A 19,508-nucleotide genomic window follows, 5' to 3' on the forward strand; every position below is an offset into this window, starting at 1 on the left:
TTAAAGAAATGAAAAAGTCATTTAGGGAATTTCAAAACACAGCAGAAAGCTTCAACAACAGACAAAACCAAGGAGAAGAAAGAATCTCAGAGCTTGACGACAAGGCTTTGAAGATAACCAAGTCATTCAAAGAGTCAGAGAAGAGAATAAAAATGGGCAATCACTGAGAATGATATGGAACTATGTGATGTGAACTAACATAAAAATTGCAGGTGTCCCCAAGGAAGAAGAATGAAGAACTAAAAGCATGGAGAATCTATTTGAGGGATATATTAAGGAAAACTTCCCTGGTATTGCCACAGATTCAGACATGCAGATGCAATATGGTCATTGAACACCAGGAAGATTTATACCAAATAAGACATCTCTGAGACACATAGTAATCAACCTGGCCAAAGTAAAAATGAAGGAGAAAATTCTGCAAGCAGCAAGATTGAAGCAACAACTAACCTAAAAAGGAAAGGCCATGAGGCTAACTGCAGAATTCTCAGTGGATAACTACTTACAAGCCAGAAGAGATTGGGGTCCCATCTTTAATCTTCTTAAACAGGACAACCTCCAGCCTAGAATTTTGTATCCTGCAAAAATAAGTTTCACAATTGATGGAGATATTAAGTCTTTTCCAAACTAGCAAACACTAAGGGAATTTGTCATGACTAGACCTGCTATGCAGGAAATACTCAGAACTATATTATAAACAAATGAGCACAATAGATAACCACCAGTGTAAAATCACCCAAAAAGTTCACAACTCTTATAAACAAAAGCATAAGAAAGCAAACAAAGCAATAATGTAGTACCCAACATGATGAACAGATCAGCATAACACATATCAGTTCAATTGTTCAATGTTAATGGTTTGAATGCTCCACTCAAAAGACATAGGTTGGCTGGATAGATGAAAAAACACAACCCAACTATCTGTCATCTCTAGGAAACATATCTAAACTACAAGAATACTTACAGACTCAGTGTGGAAGGATGGGAAAAAATACCATGCAAATGGAAACAAAAAGAGAGCAGGTGTAGCCATTCTCATAATAGATAAAATTGACTTTAAATCAATAAAGATAAAGAAAGACAAAGGTGGTCAGTATATAATGGAAAAGGGAGCGATTCAACAGAAAGACGTAACAACCATAAATATATATGCCTCTAACAAAAGATCTCCTAAATACATAAAGCAAATTCTACTAGAGCTATGCAAGGGAATAAATCTCAGCATCATAACTGCCAGGGACTTCAACATCCCACTGTCAGAGCTAGACCAATCAACAAAGTAGAACATAAATAAATAAACTCTGGACTTAAATGGACTCTAAAACAAATGGACCTAACAGACATTTACAGAACATTCTACCCCCAAACTACTGAATATACATTCTTCTCATCAACACATGGATAATTCTCCAAAACTGATCATATATAAGGCCACAAAACGGTTCTCAAAAATTTCAAAAAATTCAAAGTCATACCATGTATCTTCTCAAACCAAAATGGAATAAAATCAGAAATCAATCACAAAAGAAATAGTCAATTCTACACAAATTCTTAGACATTAAACAATCTGCTGCTGAACAATTATTGGGTCAAGAATGAAATTAAGATGGAAATCAAGATTTCTTGGACTAAAGGACAAAGGAGAAACAAGCTATCAAGATTCAATCAGGACAAAATAGAATTCCCAAAGAGACCAATAGTGAGCAGCAACATTAAAACAATAATCAAAAGTATTCTAATTAAAAAAAAAAGCCTCAGACCCAATGGATTCACAGCCAAATTTTACCAGAAAAGAACTGGTACCCATACTACAGAAATTATTCTATAACATTGCAAATGAGGGAATCCTCCCCAACTCATCCTACTTTTCACTGATGATATGATCTTGCATCTAGAAAACCCCAAAGACTCCATCAAGAGACTCCTGGTATTGATGAATAAATTTAGCAAAGTCTCAGGATACAAAATCAATGTATACAAATCAGTAGCATTTCTAATGACAGTCAAGCTCAGAGTCAAATCAAAGACTCAATACCATTCACAATAGCCACAAAAAAAAAAAAATACCTAAGAATATACTTAACCAAGGAGATGAAAGATGTCTACAAGGAGAACAACAAAACACTGAAGAAGGAAATCACAGATGACACTACAAATAAAAAAACATATCATGCTCACATTTAGGTAGAATCAACATTGTTAAAATGTCTATACTGCCCAAAGTGATTTACAGATTCAATGTAATCCCAATGAAAAACCAATGTCATATTTCGCAGATCTAGAAAAAATAATTCTATAGTTCATTTGGAAGCAGAAAAGAGCCTGAAGAGCCAAAGCAATCTTAAGCAAAAAGAAGAAATCTGTAGGCATCACAAGACTTCAAACTATACTGTAAGGCCATCTTATAGTAAGCAAAACAGCATGGTATTGGTACAAACTAGAGACATAGACCAATGGAACAGAACAGAGAACCCAGCTATATTAATAAAACCATCTACCTACAACCAACTGATTTTGACAAAGTAGATCATACCATACACTTGGGAAAAGAAGTTCTAGTCAATAAATGGTGCTGGGAAAATTGGATAGCCACAGCAGAATAATGAAACAGGACCCTTATCTCTCACCACTCACAAAAATAAATACATGATGGATAAAAGACTTAAATGTAAGTTATGAAACCACAAAAATTCTAAAAGAAGATGTAAGAAAAACTCTTATGTATAATGGTCTATGCAAATAATTCATGACTAACACCCTAAAGGCAATTATAGCAACAGCGAAAAAAAATAAATGGGATTTTATTAAGTTAAAATGATGCTGCACAGCAAAGGAAATAATCAACAGAGCAAATAGACAAAGAATGGGAGAAAATTTCACAAACTATATATCTGATAAAGAGCAAATATTCAGAATCTATAAAGAACTCAAACAAAAAAACAAGAAAGAAACCAAACATCCCCATTAAAAAGTAGGCAAAAGACATGAACAGAGGTTTTTCAAAAGAAGATAGAGCCGGGCGCGGTGGCTCACGCCTGTAATCCTAGCACTCTGGGAGGCTGAGGCAGGCGGATTGCTCGAGGTCAGGAGTTCGAAACCAGCCTGAGCAAGACCCCATCTCTACTATAAAGAGAAAGAAATTAATTGGCCAACTAATATATATATTAAAAAAAATTAGCCGGGCATGGTGGCGCATGCCTGTAGTCCCAGCTACTCGGGAGGCTGAGGCAGAAGGATTGCTTGAGCCCAGGAGTTTGAGGTTGCTGTGAGCTAGGCTGACGCCATGGCACTCACTCTAGCCTGGTCAACAAGCGAGACTCTGTCTCCAAAAAAAAAAAAAAAAGAAGATAGAAAAATGGCTAAAAATATATGAAGAAATGCTCAATGTCATTAGTCATCAGGGAAATATAAATTAAAGCCACAGTGAGATACATCTTTGCCCTGTTAGAATGGCTTTTATTAGAAAGTCCAAAAACAATAGATGCTGGCACTAATGCAGAGAGAAAGGAAAGCTTATACACTGTTGGTCGGACTACAAATTAGTATAACCTTTATGAAAAACAGTATGGAGATTTTTCAAAGAACTGAAAGTAGCCTTCTGTTTGATCCAGTAATCCCACAACTGGGTATCTACCCAAAGGAAAAGAAGTCATTTTATTAAAAGGATACCTGCACTCAAATGTTTATTGCAGCACAATTCACAATTGCAAAGATATGGAATCAAGCCAAGTGCCCTTCAATTCACGAGTGGATTAACAAAATGTGAGATACACACACAACACACACATACATCATGGAGTACTACTCAACTATAAAAAGAAATGAGTTAATGCCTTTTGCAGCCATTTGGATGGAACTAGAGACAAGTTATCTTAGGTAAAGTATCTCAAGAGTGGACAAACACCACTTGTACTCTCTAATATTTTGAAATTAACCAATGGACACGCATGTGCAGGGAGGGAAATAAAAGTAATTGGAAGTCAAGGGTGGGAGGCAGGAGGGGAGGAGCAAAAACCTACCTAACAGGTACAGTGTATACTATTCAGGCAATGGGCACTCTAATAGCTCTGACTAAAGCATTATAAAAGCTATCCATGTAACAAAAACATTTGCATCCCCTTAATATTTTGAAATATAAAAATAAAAAAGGGATATTAAAAAACAAAAGATAAAAAATGGTACACCTGTGTAGTGTACTTACCATGAATGGAGCTTGCAGGCCTGGAAGTTGCTGTGGGTGAGTGTGTGAGTTAGCAGTGAGTGAATGTGGAGGCCTGGGGCATTACTGTACACTGCTGTAGACTTTATAAACATTGGCTTCAATAAATTTGTAAAAAATTTTTTTCTTTTTTCATTAATAAATTAACCTCAGCTTACCGTAACTTTTTAACTTTGTAAATATTTATTTTTTTTAACTTCTTGACTCTTTTGTGATAACATGTAGCTTAAAACACAAACACATTGTACAATGGCAAAAAATACTTTTTTCTTTATATCATTATTCTGTAAGCTGTTTTTTTAATTTTTAAGGAGTTTTAATTATTTTTTTCATTTTAACTTTTTTTGTTAAAAACTAAGACAGAAATGCACATATTAGGCTAGACCTACACAGCATCAGGATCAACAACATCATTGTCTTCCCCTTCCACATCTTATCCCACTGGAAGGTCTTCAGGGGCAACAACATGCATGGAGCTGTCATCTCCTTTGCTTACAGTGGCTTCTTCTGGAATAGCTCCTGCAGGGCTGCCTGAGGCTATTTTAAGGTTAACTTATTATTTTTTTAATAAGTAGAAGGAGTATACTCTAAAATAATGATAAAAAGATAGTACAGAAAATATATAGACCATCAACATAGCCTTTAATTATTATCATTATCAAATATTGCATACCGTGCATAATTGCATGTACTAGACTTTTATATGACTGGCAGCACAATAGGTTTGTTTATACCAACATTGCCATAAGTGTGTGAGTAATGCATTGTGATATGACATTACGACAGCTAGAACATCAATAGACAATATGAAGTTTTCAACTCCATAAGAATGTTATGGGTCTGTATATATGGTCTGCCGTTGATCAAAATGTCATGAGGTCCATGACTACAGTTTTCAAAGCTACAGAGCCTCTAAGGACATACATCAGCTATACTAGATTGGGCACCTGTGGGGGAACAGGAAAGGAAATGAAGGGGAGAAAAGAGTAAAATAAATAAATATATAAAACTGTACGACATGCCTGGCAAAGATTAATGATGATAGTACGGGAAATATGACAAAAAAATATGAGAATTAAGGTTCAAAAAAAGAAGTAAAAACCAAAAATAAATCAGGTACTGATTACAGACAACCCATGGAAACCTCATAGCTAAGCTTTGAGACTTAATTTTAGACAATCCATAATCTGTTAATTACAAAGAGTAGTTTCAACTAGTAGACCTAGATCAGGGTAACCCAAAGGGAATGTGTTCATTTCTTCAGTGGTCTGTGGGTAATGTGACGTTTTCCTTCTAGGAAAACCTGTGTGCACTTGCTGCCAGCACAGGGCCATCTAGCTGGCCTTGGCCACTGGGCATTGGTCGTGGGGGTTGCCTCACCCTCAAGGCAGCCTTCTTCTCCACGATGTTCCAAGTGAACCCGGAACAAAGGTGCCACTGCATTGAGACACTCAGGTCAGGCACTGAGCCAAGCCCCCGCGGAGCTCTGCGATGGGACAATGAGACGAGGGAGGAGAACTTGTCTTTTAGCCAAGACATCTTCCAAACTATAGGCAATACCATGTCCTCAGAGACAAGGCACATCGAGTACATTGTTGATAATCCTTGTGATGTTTAAAGACCACAAAACATTAAAACATTTTAAAATTATGCATAATTAATGTTGAAACTTGGCAGGGCGGTACAGACAAATATCAAGTCATAAATATCCCCCAAGAGATTTCTGTGTGAGCATGTTTTGGTTCACTAAGGGTCTTCTCTTTTAGTTTCTGGACAGGCCCAGAACCAAGTACTTGTAAGAATCAGCACAGTTTAGCCTTTCCTATTGGTCACAGTTGTGTTCACGTGTGTACATGCATCCACTTCACCTCTTCAAGTCTCAGAGTTCCCATACTTCTTAGATGGGAGTTTTGAGCATTGCCTTTAGTTGGCCTACAGGAAGTTTTCTGGAGTCATGGGTCTCATGTAATGGCCAGGCTGGGTTGCAAACCCGTTGGCTTCCCATACACCCAGGAGACCTATAGGAACTGATGTGTTTCTATTAAGGAACCTACTGCACCCTCGTTAGTATAGTGGCAAGTAAAATAAAATATGTGTCTGTGTGCATATGTATGTGTGTATGCAGCCATTGATAATATGACAAGAATGACTACATGGCTGGATACTTTCCAGACAACTCTTGTAAATATTCTATATTAAATATTAAGGAATTTGTTATACTGTGAATAGAATTTTCCTAGAACAGTGTCAAGAGAAAGCAAGCAACATGCATTATTTTGGGGCAAAATAAAAATGATAAGCACCCATCTTTAATGTCACTGCAACTGTTATTTCAGTATCTGGATTATCAGTTCAATTCAGAAACATAAATTAGAACTGGAACGGACTCGAAACATCACCCACTCCTCTCATATTGAGGCTGGGGAAATGAGGCACTGCAAGGAGGAGTCTCTTGCCTAAAATTAGCCCATTATACATGTATTTGGAATCTCCCTTGCATTTCAGGGACTTTTCCATTCATTATGCTAAATCTTTGCTCTTAATAAACTCCACTTACTGGGGCTCCAATACAGGGAAATATAACATGTATGATATACCTCCAATGGCCAGGAGGGGGTGCTAGAAGCTAGTGCAAGTAACTCAATGCAATGAACTGTACTTTTTAAGAGAATTGAAAACAAATACGAAGTAAAACAACATCCTATTTAGTATTAAAATACAATAAATCAATGAAGATAGAAATAATCATAACAGTCATAAACAGCCAAGCAGTTTACTTAGGGCACAGGCTCTGGAAACTGGCCAGGTTTTTTTCAAATTCTTGATATGCTCTTTATTAGCTAGATGACCTCAGTAAGTTATTTAACCTTTGTAAGCCTCAATTTCATGTGCAAAATACAAACATGTAACATATACTTCGTCCTTAAAAGGAAGTAATAGATATGAACAATGTTTAACATTGAATAAAGTGTATTTGCTGTCCTTTAATGGATCAAGAATCTCTGTTATGACCTTTAAAAGTAAATCTTTTTACATAAGACCATCAACTATTAACTTAAAAGTGCTAGAAGAAATTTCTACTACTTTTTGAGGTCCACAGCAATTATCAAATGAATATTTTTCAAACATATCATGAGTTCTTTGCTTATCAGCATCTTAGAGTTACTCTTGAGTTTTGCAATCTTTCTGAAGTTTTTTCATGGTCTCTTATACTTTACAGTTTAAAAACAAATCTCTCTATATTGAATTCTATATTTATTAAATGGACGGTAGCATGGGTTTTGGAATTTGTTAGAGTTGAGTTTAAACTCACTTTCTATGACCTACTTCTTAAGTGACCTTGAGCAGTTTAATATTTTTTTTTTAATTCTGGATATTATGGGGGTACAAAAATTTTGGTTACATGAAATGCGTTTGCCTCGCCCAAGCCAGGGCTACAAGTGTGTTTTTCCCCATACAGTGTGCCGTCACCATTAGCTGTGGGCATTTTTAAGATTCCAATTCTCTGATCTGTCAAATGTGGTTGATTATATCTCCTTCCAAGTATTATAAAGATTGCATTGTTATAAGAATTAAATTGTACTAAAGATGAACTTAACATTTATTTTAACAACAAACAAGTTGGCACAATCCCTGGCACCTGGGAGATGGCTCATAGGGGTGTTATTGTCCCACTTACAACGGCTTTCCCCAGGAACTACCACCTCTAGGTGGCAGTGCTTGTGCTCAAGCTTTTATTCGGTCTTTTCCAAAGCAATGCATTTTCAAGGAATTACAAGTTCTCAAATCAAACTCTCGAAAGTGTCCCTGTTTGGCAGCTCCATCCCGACCGAGAAGTGGCCTGTAGTATGACGTCGCCGTCTGCTCAGGCCAGGCGGAGCCCCATGACGACCCTTCCCAGAGAAGGGAAGTGTGGGGCAGGGCGGGCACGTGGAGCGGGCAGAGGTCGGCCAGACCTGGCAGGTTCCTGAAGTGCTCGTGCACCAGGCAGCCACAGGGCCGGTGGGAGGAGCAGGCAGGACATGGGGCTTTGGCTGAGGTTTCTGGGACACACTCGACTTCCCTGGAAACTGTGCCTGGCCCAGCCTGGCCACAGCACTGGCAGGAGACGCTGCTGCTTTCTGGGAACCTGCAGGGCCCTGTGAGCAGCACAGGGCACAGGAGCATGAACCGGGGCCCTCATCCACCCCCTCCGGCTTCCTCTCTCTTCTGATGTCCACTCCCATGCTAGTCCACAACCATCAGTGATAATTTGCACAAGAGTCACTCATTCTTACCCATTCCCCAGCCCAGACTGGCCCTATGAGAATTCAGTTCATCAGCAGCTCCTTGTAATCTTCTAGGGAAAGAACACACATTATATAATTCAGCCTTACTGACACCCTCATGAGATTCTCCCCAACCCCACACATGATGATTTACCCCATGACTGTGCAGGAAACGCCCACTGTGCTCCAGGCCTTGCGCTGAGTGCTCCTGGCACTGAGGGGTCTGCCCCTGTGAAGCTCGTCACAAACACTATTGACCTGCCTCAGTGTGCTCACAAAGTGACATAGAGAAGACAGACCCCCATTCATGACATCATAAGAGATAATAATAACTCATGGCAAGTAGACTATTTACCATATTGTTGCTAGGCAGCATCTCACAGCAAGCTGGAGATATAAGCAATCATCTGTGTGCTGTAACCCTCTCCTCCCCAAGCCAGTGCTGTGTTCTTTTTGTTTTTATATTTTTTTTTACAATTTTTCTATCACCATCACAATAATTCTGATCTCTTTATATGTGACAGGGACAACTATCAGGAGAAGCAGAAGGACATTTACAATTGTGAGTTTGCTCTACTGTCCCATCACAGGCAGCTGAACAGACACCCACAGGCCCCCAGCAAGGCTGGAGGGGAGGGCCAGGTAGGAGGAAGGGAAGACACAGAGGAGACAGGACAGAGAGGTGAGTGTGAACAGGGAGGCGGAGGGTGCTACAGAGACGGTGACAGCAACAGAAACTAGTGGGAGAAAGAAGGACAGAGAGCAGGGTGGGGGCGACAGGAAAATAGAGGGTGAATGAGACAGCAGCATACAGAGATAACTAGAGTTTGTGAGGGACAGAGACATTCAGAAAGAGGTTCAGGTCTCTAGAATGAAGTGGGGAGAGACAGAGAGAAGAAAAAGACAAAAATATAGAACAGAACAAGAGAGGAATGGCCATGGCAGGGAGGGAGGGAAGATGGAATCCTGATAGAGAAGGAGAGGGAGGGGAAGGTAGACACATAGAAAAACAAGGAACAGTCCAGGAAGGGAGAACTGGAGTCAGGGGAGAGACAGGGAGAGAGAGAACCACAGAGCCACACAGATAGAAGGTTACATGTAGACAAGACAGAGAAGTGAGTTTGAACAGGGAGGGGGAGGGTGCTACAGAGACAGTGACAGCAACAGAAACTAGTGAGAGAAAGAGAGCGACAAGGACAGAGAGCAGGTGGGGGTGACAGGAAAATAGAGGGCAGCATAGTTAGGAATATAGAGACAGATATACAGAAATAGTAAATATAATAACTACTGAGATGGAAATACTGAGATGGAAAACAGGTATAAAGAGCAAAAGTTAGAGATATGTATATTTGTATAAATGTTAACATCATATATACATTTATTTACACATATATTGTATGCTATATATAATACATGTATTTCTAGCTTTCCTTTTCTCTTTGTGTATATATATTCTATCTATCTCTCTATCCATCCATCTACCCACTCTATTGCCACAGTAATGTGTCTAACAAACACCGCAAAACACAGTGGCTTAAACACTAATCATTTTTTAATTCTCACAAGTCCGTGTGTTTGCTGGGCTGTTCTGCTGATCTGAGCTGAGCTCATCTGATCTTGGTGGGTTTGGTCACATGCTCGTCAGCTGAGGGTCTGGCTGGGACGGGGTCTGGCTGGTCAAGGTCCTGGGCGGGAATGAATCGGCTCTGCTGCACGTGGTGTGCCGCCCTCCAGCAGGCTGGGCTGGACTTGCTCTTATGACGATGATGGAAATCCAAGATCTTGCAGAAGCAGAGGAGGCCTCTTGAGGCCTACATTCACAACTAGAACCTCGTGACTCCTTACCTTATTAATAAGGGGGGGAAGTAAACTGCACTTCTTATAGAAAAAGCTTCAAATTCACATTGGCAGAAATGAGTTCCAGATCTTGAAAATTTGGATCGAGCATATTCTGCCCCATCTCTCTCACTGAATGCAACTGTAAACCCTGAACTTGAAAACTCTGAAAAATAAATGGTAGCAGGCCAATCAGAGAGGGCAATCAGAAAGTGAAGCGCTGCTGATTCACAGCAAGTTTCTCATTTATTTTCCCTCAAGTATTCCCTGGGTTGGACTCAAAGGCAACTAGAAATTTGGAACTGTGCACCAAATGAGGACATAGAGAAAGGGGAGCTCTCTGTGGTCAAAAGCCCTGATTTTTTTAGGGGGTGTGTGTGCTTTTTTGGTCTTTCTTCATTCTCTCCCAGCCCCAAGAAATCCCAGTGGCAGTGACAGCAGCTGTGGAAAGCCAGGAGCCTAGAATTCTGAGAAAAGGGAACCTTTTTTCTAACCAAAGAAGCTGTGGTCCTGAGAGAGAGTCCTAGTGCCTTTTGTTGTCTCTTTATCCTCTCCCTGTTTGGCTCTGGAGACAGACACCATTGTGGGAAATGCACACACAGCAGTGCACCAAAGCCCACCCTATCTGGCCAGAGGGGGTGTCTCCCATGAATTGGAAAGTATCGTAGAGACTGCAGAGAGGGGGAGATTAAGAAAAATCTCATGCAATGGTGTTTGGACTCCTGGGTTCATCCTCTAGCTGTGCAGCCATAAATAAGAACAACCCCAAACATCCTACCAAACTTTGAAAGGCTTTTCCTGAAGTAGGAGCAGACACACTGCCCAGGTCCCAGAGTGGTCACTGGGCAGTGCACACAGAACCAGGCTGAATAATACTGCAATGGCTTAGAGACAGGACTGATTGGAATTATCCACTCAAGGCAGATAAAAACTTGCAACCCCTAACTGGGACAGTTACCTAATAACAAATAAAATAAAATAAAAGTCTGAGCCTTCTTTGTAGTCTTTAAACAATGCCTAGAGCCCTATAAAATAATATTCAGAATGTGAAGGATACAACCTAAAATTTCTCAGTAAGTGCAGAACCAGGAAAACCTCAATATCTCCAAAGGAAGAGCCAATCAGCAGATGCTAACGCCAAGATGACAAATGTGTTGGAATCACAAAGACTTTAAAGTAGCTCTTATGATCATAATATCAAGAGACAGAAAGAAAAGAAGAGAAATGGAGATGGAAAGTGAAATATATGAGAGAGATACAAATAGAGAAATAGAAAAAGATAGGTGAAGATAGGCATATAGAGTGACAGAAACACAGACATAGAAATAGAGATAGATGATAGGAAACAGGAGAGATAAAGAAAAATAGAGAAGGAGAAAGAGAGCTGAAAAAGGAGATACAGAAGGAAAAATGTAAGAGATGGACAGCAATAGAAAATAGAAAAGCAACAAGAAATATGGCTATAAAGATGGAGAGATAGAGTGATATAGAGAGTGGTAGAGAAAGTGGGGGGAGATAGAGAAACAATGGTAGAGAGAGAAGTAGAGCTAGTGCAAATGACAGAACTATAAAGCAATTCATGGTAGTTGTCTAAATTAATTACATTATGGTTATTAGCTATGAAATATCCAATTTCATTTCATACTAAGTTTGACAGTTGATTACTATGACATTTCACTTTTACATTTATGGTTATATTTTTATTGTGAAGGTACATCCTCATTCTTGAAAACACACATTTTGGCTTGTAATTATCTCTCAATATTTTTTTAGAGAAATTTTTGTGAAACCATGAATAACTAAAAAATTCATGTTATTTTCAAATATGAGTTCTGTTATGGAACCAATGTTGCATACACAGCTCAAAATATGAACAAAGTGTTTGGGAAGGATGTGGCTAATGAATGCATAGTACATCGATGTTTTGAAAAGTTCCATTCTGGTGATTTTAATCTTGAAACTGAGCCATATGGGTGATCTTAGACCACGGTGGATATGATGAGCTGAAAGCTGTAGTGGAAGTGAATCCATCTCAACCTATGCATAAATTAGCAGCAAAGTTTGACTTTACTATTCCAACAATACTGGACTATGTGAAACAAATGGGCAAGGTAAACAAGCTGGATAGATGGACACTGCGTGAATTAAATGAGCATCAGAAGAGAATTCTTCTCAAGGCTTGCCTTTCTTTGCTGGCACAGATGGAACATATCTCAAAATTATAAAAGCCATATAAGACAAACCCACAGCCAGCATCATACTAAATGGGGAAAAGCTGAAAACATTCCCACTAAGACATGGAACAAAACAAGGATGCCTACTGTCACCACTTGTATTCAACATAGTGCTGGAAGTCGTAGTCAGAGCAATCAGACAAGAGAAAGAAATGAAGGATATCCAAATTTGGTAATAGAAGATCAAACTGTCACTTTATGTAGACAATATGATCTTATACCTAGAAAACACCAGAGATTCCACCAAGAGACTCCTAGGATTGATAAATAAAGTCAGTAAAGTCTCAGGTTATAAAATCAATGTATAAAAATCCATAGTATTCATATACACCAATAACAGTCAATCTGAGAGTCAAATCAAAGATAATACAATTCTCAATTGCTACAAAGAAAATAAAATACCCAGGAATATACTTAATGAAGGAGGTAAAAGATCGCTACAAAGAGAACTACAAAATACTGTGGAAATAAATCACTGATGATACAAATAATTAGAAAAACAAATCATGATCATGGATTAGTAGAACCTACATTGTTAAAATGTCCATACTACCCAAAGTGCTTTACAGATTCAATCCAATCCTCATCAAAACACCAATGTTATATTTCACAGATTCAGAAAAAGTAATTCTACACCTCATGTGAAATCAGAAGAAAGCCTGAATAGCCCAAGGATCTTGAGCAAAATGAAAAAATTAAGAGACATCACATTACCAGACTTCACACTATACTACAAGGCTATAATAACTAAATCAGCCTGGAATTGGCAGAAAATAGAGAAATAGACCAATGAAACAGAACAGAATGCCCAAATATAAAACCATTCATATACACTCAGCTGATTTTTGACAAATCAAACAATAATACACAATGGGGAAAAGAATCCCTATACAATAAATTGTGCTGGGAAAATTGGATATCCTCATACAGAAGAATGAAATGGGATTTATATCTTTCACCACTTACAAAAATTAATTCAAAATGGATAAAGGATTTAAATGTATGGCATGAAACCATAAGAACTCTAGAAGATATTGTTGGAAAAACTCTTCTTGATACTGGCCTAGGCAAATAATTTTTGAAGAAGAACCCAAAAGGAATCACAGAAATAATAAAAACAAATAAATGGGATTTGGTTAAATTAAAAAGCTTCTGCACAGCCAAATAAATAAAACCAATAAGCAATCTACAGAATGTGAGAAAATACTCAGATGCTATACATCTCATAAAGGACCAATAACCAGAGTCTACGAAGAACTCAAGCAAATCAGCAAGAAAAAAATAAAGCAACCCCTTTAAATAATGGACAAAAGACATGGAAAGAAGCTTCTGAAAATAAGATAGACAAATGGCCAATAAACATGTGAAAAAAATGCTCAAATCACTAACCTTCAAGGAAATGCAAGTTAAAACCACAATGAGATATCACCTTATCCCTGTCACAACAGATATTATTAAGAAGTCAAAAGAAAAAAAAAGAGATGTTGCCGTGTATGCAGAGAGAAAGGAATCTTCATACACTGTTGATGTGACTGTAAATTAGTACACCCTCTGTGGAAAACAGTATGAAGATTCCTCAAAAAAATAAAAATCAACCTACTGTTTGATGCAACAATCTCACTACTGGGTATTTCCCCAAGGACAAATAATTTATTTTATCAAAAAGACATCAACACTCAATTATTTATTACAGTACAATGCACAATTGCAAAGATGTGGAATCAACACAGATGCCCATCAATTCATGAGTGGATTAACAACCATGGTGTATGTACAGTATAGACTACTACCCAGCCATGAAAAAGGATGACTTAATGCCTTTGTAACAATTTGGATAGAACTGGAGACAAGTATCCTGAGTAAAGTATCCAAATAATGGAAAAGCAAACACCACATGTACTCACTGTTAAATTGTAACTTAGTGATGAATAATACCCAGGTTCATAGAGGAAATAAAACTCAATGGAAATCAAGCAGGGGGGAGGGGGAGGAGGGAACAAGTGAAAACCTACCTAATGGGTACAATGAACACTATATGGGCAAAGGGCACACTTATAACCATGCCTTAGCAGTATAAAAGCAACCCAAGTAACTAAAAATATTTGGACCCATGTAATACTTTGAAAGAATAAAAAAGAAAAAAGAAAAACAAAATGTAAGTTTGCTGAATTTCTTTATCATACTAATTTGTATGGCATTTTCTGAATTACAAGTATTACGAACAGCAAATAATGATAATGACACTTTCATCTCCTTCTTTTCAAGTGCAAATTTTTCCTTACCTTATTACTTTGGCCTCTTCAGATTCTCCACAACTATTAATATATGAATGTTAACAATGATAATGAACACATTTTCTTATTTCCAAATTTAATGGGAATGCTTCTCATATCTCATCATGATTACTGTAAGTTTTTAGAAGATGACCTATATTAAATTTCTGTTTTAATTTTTGTTTTGAATTTACCAGGATTTGCTTTTTTATCATGAATCAGTATTGACTTTTCTGCTTTTATTAAAATTTGTTAGCCTTTTAAAAGTGTAGATTATCCATTGTTGCACTATCTTTGCATTTGTAGGATAATCTCCACTTTGTCAAATTATTATGAGCAAGATTTTAATATTTTAATAGTTGTGGCTACCTACACCTTGAATTTTTATTAGAACTGTACTATGAAAATGTTAGGTCCTGCAAAACAACCAGAAACGAAGTAACATCATGGTAGAAGTAAGTCCTTACCTATCAAAAATGATATTGAAAGTGAATGGACTACATTTTCCAATGAAAAGACATAGAATAGACAAAAGGATAAAAAAACAAGAACCATCTATTTGTTTTATACAAGAGACACACTTCACTTACAAAAATGAATATAGACTGAAAATAAAATGATTAAAAAAGATATTCCAAACAAATTAAAGCCATGAAAGGGTAGAAATAGGCATACTTATATCTGATAACATAGATTTCAAGAAAAAACTGTAGAAAGACACAAAGATGGTCATTAAATAAAGAAAAAAGAAGTCAATTCAGCCAGAAGATATAACAGTTCTCTCTCTCTCTCTCCCAACACTGGAGAACCAAGAAATATAAAACAAATATTATCACAGCTAAAGAGAGAGATAGACCCCAATACAATAACAATTGGAGACTTCAATAATCCACTTTTAGTATTAGAAAGATCATCCAGACAGAAAATCCACAGAGACACATTGGAATTGATCTGCACTATACACCAAATGGACCTAATACATATTTACAGAATGTTTCATCCAGTAGCTGCAGAATACATGTTCTTTTCCCCTGCTCATGAATCATTCCCAAAGATACTTCATATTTAGGGCACAAAGAAGTCGAAAAATTTCCCCCAAATTTAAATCATATCAAATATTTTCTCTGACCATAATGGAATCAAACTAGCAATTCATAACAAAAGGAACATTGGAAACTATACAAACACATGGAAATTAAACAATATGCTCCTGAATGACCAGTGGGTCAACGAAGAGATTAGTGAGAAAATTTAAAAACTTCTGGAAACAAGTGAAAATGATAACACAATGATATGATGATATATCAAAATCTGTGGAATACAGAAAAATAGCAATAAAAGGAAATATTATAGCAATAAATGCCTACATCAAAAAAGTAGAAAAGCTTCAAATAAATAAGCCAATGATACATATCAAAGAAGTAGAAAAAAAGAGCAAACCAAACCCATAATTAGTAGAAGAAAATAAATAATAAAGATCAGAGCATAAATAAATGAAATTGAGGCCAGACGCAGTGGTTCACGCCTGTAATCCTAGCACTCCGGGAGGTCTAGGCAGGTGGATCACTCAAGGTCAGGAGTTTCAGACCAGCCTGAGCAAGAGCAAGACCCCATCTCTACTAAAATTAGAAAGAAATTATCTGGACAACTAAAAAACAATATATATATATGTGTGTGTGTGTGTGTGTGTGTGTGTGTGTGTGTGTGTGTGTGTGTGTGTGTAGAGAGAGAGAGAAAAAATTAGCTGGGCATGGTGGCACATGCCTATAGTCCCAGCTACTCGGGAGGCTGAGGCAGTAGGATTGCTTGAGCCCAGGAGTCTGAAGTTGCTGTGAGCTAGGCTGAAACCATGGCACTCTAGCCCGGGAAACAGAGCCAGACTCTGTCTCAAATAAATAAATAAATAAATAAATGAAATTGAAAGGAAAAAATACAAAAGATCATTGAAATGGAAAGTTGTGGTTTTTTTAAGATAAAGAAAATTAACATATCTTTAGCCAGACTAAGAAAAGAGAGAAGACCCAGATAAACAAAATCAGAGATGAAAAGGGAGACATTACAACTGATACTTCAGAAATTGAAGGGATTATTAGAGACTACAGTGAGTAACTATATGCCAACAAATTGGAAAACCTAGAAGAAATAGGTAAATTCCTAGACACACGCAACTTACCGAGATTGAACCACAAAGAAATCCAAAACTCCAATAAACCAATTATGAGTAACAAGATAGAAGCAGTAATACAAAGCCTCCCATCAAAGAAAAGCCCAGAACCTGATGGCTTCACTATTGAATTCTACCAAGCATTCAAAGAAGAACTAATACCAATCCTACTTAAAATATGCCAAAAAATTGAGGCAGAGGGAATACTCCCAAACTCATTCTAGGAGGCCCATATCACCCTGATATCAAAACCAGAGAAATACACTACAAAAGGAAAATTATAGGCCACCATCTGATGAACATAGATTCAAAAATCCTCAGCAGAATACTAACAAATCAAATTCAACAACACATTAAATATATTATTTATCATTATCAAGTGGGATTTACCTCAGGTATGCAAGGATGGTTCAAAATATGCAAATCGATCACCAAAATCTCTATTGATATATAGTAAGGCAGCAAATCAACTATATTTGTTTACATATGGTGCATTGATTCACAAAAGACAATTTATTGAATAATCAATTACTTCTAACTGACCTAACTGATCGTATGATAAAACATTATATATAAGTGAATCTCCTTCTTGATTTTCCACTGTGTTGAATAAAGCTTTACATTCCAGTGCCAGTATTGTCCTTTTTTCATTACCGTAACTTTTTAGTTCTTTTAGCTACATTGGAGTTAGTTTCTTCTACTGCTTTCTGAAGGATTTTCTTTGCATTTTAGTATGATGGCAATTCTTTCCTCCCTCATTTTTGAACTTGAGCTTGTCTCCTGCTTGAGGACCTGGAGGGCTGAGCTTTCAGAGCTGCTCCTGCTGCATCCTCATATCCCTGCACATGTGGTTCCCGTGACAAAGTGAGACCAACCAGAGTCCCTTACCTTCTCTTTACCAGCTGTTATGATAGCAGATAAAGCATATGAGAGATGGCAAAAAAACACTTAGAGGGAAATTGTTCTACTTCTTATCATGAGCATTGTAATCATATATCTAAACATATTTAATAAGTACTGGGGGTGGGGGGAACTGTATAAGCATTACTGTAATTTGACCATCAATCTAATATACTGACTTTTAATCCAGCTATCAATCCAAGTAACTTGCAGATATCATGTAATTTGTGAGGGTATAGTTACCAAACAAAATATAGGATGCCCAGGTAAATTGGCATTTCAGGTAAACAACGAATATCTTTTTAGTTTAGGTTTGTATTAAGTTTTGCATGGCATGGCATCATGTACTTTTTAGTCATTTATTTATTTTTTTTATTAAATCTCATAATCCTTCTTCACAGCATGAGTTTATTTGAGAATGAACAGAAATTCTCTAACAAATGGATTTGCATCTCTCTCTCTCTCTCTCTCTCTCTCTCTCTCTCTCTCTCTCTCTCTCTCACACACACACACACACACACACACACACACACACACACACACACAGAAACCCATTTACATTTGTATAGCTTCAAATGGAGACCAACATACCTGAATCTAATTCTTTTTAATCAAGCAAGTTTAAGCTTTCTCAGATTAGGTAGTGATGTCCTTAAATGTACTTACAGATGTACAAAGGAAGGTGATTCAGAGAAATAACAAAGAAGCTTCATCAAAAGACATGATCGTGGCAGCAGCTGTAACATGTAAAACTCTGGAGTGCAGGGGAGCAAAGCTGATTCAAGACTGCTCACTCCATAGGGCCCAGGCAGGCTGCATCCAGGGTCAGCTTCCTGCCATACTTGCTCTCCACCTGCTGCAGTCCTGAGCTCCCCATGTTCCTGCCTTCTCTCCTGGAGAGGGCCTGCTGTCAGCTGCCACAGGAGGGCGCTGGAGAAGTGGCTCGAAGCAGAGAAGAAGGTGCTTCTCTGCAGGTCCGTCCAGGTACCCACCCCTTCTGGTTGAATAGCTTGGACTAAGACAAATCCTCAGTCACTTCTCTTTGCCTCTGGTTCGGTCAAGAAGAGCAGCTCCCACTTTGGCCTTCTGTCCCAAGAATCACTTCCTTTTTGAGTAGGATTTGAGCTTTCAGGGCGTATTCTGCTCCTCTTATCATTTGGTCATTTTCCATATAAGGTCCAACAGGAGAAGGCATGGAGTGGGCTCTAGCCCTACTTCTAGCTTTCCTGCTTTCTGGTAAGTATGTTGTGTTGATCAATGCCCATGGAGTTTCTTTGTTTTGCACCTTAGGTGCCATAATAAGAATTTCCTCATTATTTTTTGTTCTTGTTCTCATTGCAGCCAGCCAGGTATCTTGCAACTTGGAGGGGAGAATAAAGTCAATCTTCAGGAAAACTGGCTCAACTGTTGAAATTTCTTGTGATATTAAAGAAGGTGCCAGGTACATCCACTGGTACTTCTTTCCAGAGCACATGGTCCCAAGACGCCTTCTCTACTATGACACTTCTTCCTCAAGCAAGTATTTGGATTCAGAAACCAAGGCAGATAAATACGATGGTTCTAAAATCACAGACAAGAGTTTTAAGTTGCATCTGAAACATTTGGAAGCAAGTG

At 37.8% G+C, this 19,508-nt stretch overlaps 1 long non-coding RNA gene across 2 annotated transcripts; it reads right to left on the reverse strand.

Moving 5' to 3' along the window:
- Window positions 1-506: 506 nt before the first annotated feature.
- Window positions 507-8,727, reverse strand: LOC142872857 (uncharacterized). 2 transcript variants are annotated; one of them, XR_012920947.1, is made up of 3 exons: window positions 8,642-8,727; window positions 8,497-8,558; window positions 507-578 (listed from the first exon to the last, which is right to left on the reverse strand). It is a non-coding gene; the product is annotated as an uncharacterized LOC142872857 (long non-coding RNA). The 2 variants fall into 2 exon arrangements; XR_012920946.1 differs by lacking the exon at window positions 507-578 and adding an exon at window positions 8,222-8,358.
- Window positions 8,728-19,508: the final 10,781 nt, after the last annotated feature.

The sequence above is a fragment of the Microcebus murinus genome, chromosome 9, assembly GCF_040939455.1.
Source record: "Microcebus murinus isolate Inina chromosome 9, M.murinus_Inina_mat1.0, whole genome shotgun sequence".
NCBI classification, from domain to species: Eukaryota; Metazoa; Chordata; class Mammalia; order Primates; family Cheirogaleidae; genus Microcebus; species Microcebus murinus.